The sequence below is a fragment of the Schistosoma mansoni genome, chromosome 7 (assembly GCF_000237925.1).
Source record: "Schistosoma mansoni strain Puerto Rico chromosome 7, complete genome".
NCBI classification, from domain to species: domain Eukaryota; kingdom Metazoa; phylum Platyhelminthes; class Trematoda; order Strigeidida; family Schistosomatidae; genus Schistosoma; species Schistosoma mansoni.
The window spans coordinates 7,617,968-7,620,846 of record NC_031501.1 but is presented as its reverse complement, the minus strand read 5'-3'; positions in this window follow the sequence as shown (position 1 = coordinate 7,620,846).

Here is a 2,879-nt window from a genome sequence, read left to right as displayed (position 1 = left end):
TAGTCATAGATTTTACAACATTATCAAGCACCCCATCAAACAACTTATAAAATTAGCACCGTCGCTGTGATGCATATATCTTTGAGTATTTTCAAGCTGATGATGTGTGGTAATACAATTGACTTCAAACAAACATGACAACTAATATCCTGCAGCGACAGACTCTAATTTTTTGCTGTTTGTAACGCTCTTATTTCAGTCATTTACACGTTTACCTGAATGAACGGTTATATGGTACAAATCAACGCGTCTTCAAGTATTTTCACATTATCTGTCTTTCTCACTAAGCACTAACTGCATACTGACGAAATTGTCGCTGAAAACGATATCAAAATTGGTCTTAGTATCTATTTTGTAATTACTTACAACTTTAAACCGCGTAATGGCGGGATATGACAGTAAACCACGACACACGGTGTATTTCGTTCACTGTCTCAATCCCGCTTATCCTGTAATACTGCTGTTTCAGTGTGCAGTGCGGAAAATAATTAAAGGTCGTTCGCAAGTTCATTGAAAAGTTAGGGAGTAACACATCTTACAATCAGTCAGAACCAAACAACTTATAAATCTTGGTATATATTTCTTTCAATGGTTTTCTATTAATTAGCGCAACATAAATTATTCTTAGTTACACCCGAAAGTCCTTAATTGTTATCTTCATTAGTGTATTATTTGAGGCTAATATGTAACTTAGGTTATTTCGAATAAATTCAAGTCATTATTCTGTGTATAAACGTTAGACTTTTTTATGTAATAACCACCATCTTACAGCTAATCCTATAGAAAAAGGCTCTCTACGAGCATATTTAATGTAACACAGTCCATTGGGTAGGGTGGAAAGTGGAATTATCATACATATAAAGTTGAAAAGCTAAGAACAAATATTCTAAATACTTCATTTACGTACTAAGTAGATAGTAATCTCCGGACACAGTACACAATATTTGGGCAGCATTTGTAGTCAAATGAACTGTATCTAGAAGTCAAACGAAGAATATTTATGTGTAAGGAGAAACGTTATACTTCTGAACTGGTTGCTTAGTGAGGGGTGTTCAACCTTTCTTCTATCATTAACAAAAAAAGAGTGTTAGCCACATAGTCCTGGAAATCGTTGGCGAATGGAGATGAAAAATGCCCATCAGAGACAAAGGTAGATGGAAGCTCGACCTCAGAAGAATCAGATTACGGGGCGTACATGATGCTGAGAAACAAGTGTAGCATCAGTCAGGAAGACAGGCTACCCACCACTATCACTTTAGTAATAATCACTAATATCAACTGCTTTTGTATATATCCTGTCAGAGCTGGAGATATAGATGATGTCCAGAAACCAGAGCGCTATGTACCCATTATCTTCTGGTTACGCAGTTCTGCACTGTCCTACACCTGAAGAAATAGTGAGTAGATTTCACAGAACCATTTCTTTTTTGTCTAGGGATTGTGTCGAACTGAGACTTTGCATCTTAGTTACATATTTCGCAACCTCTATGACAACTCACGTATTTTAGTGTACAAAGTACGTGTCCGACCACTGTTAGAATACTGAAATTCTCTTCTTGTCAGTGCTGACATAAACGAGAAGTTAACGCTGGAGTACGTACAGAGGCGATTTACATTTTGTATCCTTGGAAGCAATTGTTACCTAAACTATAAATCCAGATGCAATAAGCATGAACTCGACTTCTTATGGAAGGGAAGACTATAATCATTTTCTTCAAAATACTAAATAAAGTACCCTTCAAATACACAAATGCAATTCAATATGGACAACCGTCAATGATGTCCATAACTCCTTACATTAATAAAGTGATATTATTCTAATTCTTTTCTCGATATGAATTACTTTGCCAGTAAATTTCCGATATTGAAATAACCTGCCACAATCCGTCCGTGATATAAGATCACCCCCATCATTTCACCGATGTCTACTTCGCTGAAAATACATTAAATGTGCTTGCACCCATCCCATTAGTGAAATTATAGGTATGCTGAATGTTTAATTATTTTTATTATCAAGCGTACTTAATACGCTTCTCTTTCTGTATAAATCCTACATTTACACCGCCTCTGGTAGACGTAGCTAAATTAAATATCTAATCCGACTGTGGTGTGGGCTACTTATATTCACATAAGTAGTATATGGTGATGGTTAGGCATAGAATGTATTTTGGCAGAAGATGGATAAGGAAAGAATAGGAACGAAGCGACATTTGTATGAAAGTGTATAAACAATGAAATCAAAGAAGATGGACTGATATTTACAGAAGGAACATACAATTTTAGTACTGTGTCGAAACCAGTGACGTTCGACCACTATGAGAAGCCTAGCGCCCTTATTGATTCTCTGTTCTTCTAGCCCATCTAGTTGAGTCCAGAAAACCAATACCAGCTTCCACTAAGCAAATCATTTATTCTAAATACATCTGGTTTATATACCAGCCAAACAGATCACATCACACCATAAAATAGGAAATAACAATTGTACAAGATCAAGCCAAAAAATGTCTATGAACGTGAGACAGTAATTAATAAACTGAACATAATTTAGGAACAGTAAATTGTATAATAATAATAATCTATAGGTCAAAATGAAGCTTATAATAAGGGGAATATATATATATAAACAATCTAATTACTGAATATCAGAGGGGTTCTTGTGGAGATTTAGTAAATTCCATAGTTTAAGGCGTGAGTCAATTGAAGCTAGACCACCATGGAAAACCTGGAAACACTGGACGGCCGTTTCGTCCTATTATGGGACTCCTCAGCAGTGCGCATCCACGAACCCGCACTCGAGAGATTCGAACCCAGGACCTACCAGTCTCGAGCCGAAGCCCTTAACCGACAGACCACTGAGCTGGCATCCAACGGTGTTAATG